Consider the following 1,320-nt stretch of genomic DNA (forward strand, 5'->3'; position numbering starts at 1 on the left):
AGCTCGATATTTGGGTTCCGCATGAACTCAAAGAAGTTCATTTGACTGTGCGTATAAACATCTGCAATATGCTCATTAAACGTGAGGAAAACGATTCTTTTTTGAAGCAACTGGTATCTGGTGATGAGAAGTGGATTGTTTACAACAATGTGGTGCACAACCAGTCTTGGTCCTGATGTGATGATTCGCCTCAAATGACATTGAAAGCAGACATTCATCAGAGAAAGGTTATGCTCTCAGTTATGAGAAAGGTTATGCTCAGTGTAGTGGGATTTTAAAGCTGTTGTGTTTTTTGAGCTCCTACCAAGAAATCAAACAATCAATTAGAATGTGTACTGTCAGCAATTGGACAGTTTAAACAAATCCATCATCCAGAAACGTCCAAGGCTTGTTAATTGTAAAGGAGTTGTGCTTCATCACGACAACGTGAGACCACACACAAGTTTGATCACCTGTCAAAAAATATTGGACCTTGCATGGGGTGTGTTGCCACATCCACCATACTCACCATCAGACTTCCACTTTTTCGCTCTCTTCAAAACTTTTTGGCTGAGTACCGACGCGGAGTTTCGGGGTCGGTCAGAGATGGCAGAGGTGGAGGAGACACTGAAATGACATCAGAGCCAGAAGGGCGTGCAGGGAATCATCGTGGTGAACACCGAAGGCATCCCCATCAAGAGCACTATGGACAATCCCACCACCATACAGTACGCCAGCCTCATGCACAACTTCATCTTGAAGGCCCGGAGCACCGTGCGTGAGATCGACCCCCAGAACGACCTCACCTTCCTTCGAATTTGCTCCAAGAAAAATGAAATTATGGTTGCACCCGATAAAAATTATTTCCTGATTGTGATTCAGAATCCAACTGAATAAGCCACTCTCTGGGCTCCCAGCATCATTCCTTAATTTAATGCCCCCAAGAATAATGGTGTTAATCTTGTCAACCGACTGGCAGGTGGAAGTCACCTTGGAGCCCATGCAGACCAACCTAGTGACTGAGGTGGGCTGCAGCCCTGCCCACACCCCCGACGTCATCCCTCTGCTGGCCAGTTGCCCCTGAGTTCGCAGGAGGGCCCTCTCTCCTCAAGTGTAGGTTTTGGAGCAAGAGCTTGTGAGAAACCCACACCCTGCCTCCTTCTGACCTTCAGTTCACTTTGTCACCCTTGGAAAAGGCTGTTTTTTAACTAAAAATAACTGAAATGCTTTAAAAAAACAAAATAAAAAACTTTTTGCGTAGTATAACATTCAATTCAGATGAGGCTGTAAATCAGCACCTTGTTCAGAGTTTTGCAAATAAAGACAGGTCCTTCTATGAAC

The 1,320-nt window shown here is 44.9% G+C and overlaps 1 pseudogene; it reads left to right on the forward strand.

Annotated features, from left to right (window-relative positions):
- The first annotated feature begins 572 nt into the window (after nt 1-572).
- LOC109375581 (dynein light chain roadblock-type 1 pseudogene) lies at nt 573-1,175 on the forward strand (annotated as a pseudogene).
- Nucleotides 1,176-1,320: the final 145 nt, after the last annotated feature.

Source organism: Hipposideros armiger, unplaced genomic scaffold (assembly GCF_001890085.2).
Source record: "Hipposideros armiger isolate ML-2016 unplaced genomic scaffold, ASM189008v1 scaffold_971, whole genome shotgun sequence".
In the NCBI taxonomy this organism is placed as follows: Eukaryota; Metazoa; Chordata; class Mammalia; order Chiroptera; family Hipposideridae; genus Hipposideros; species Hipposideros armiger.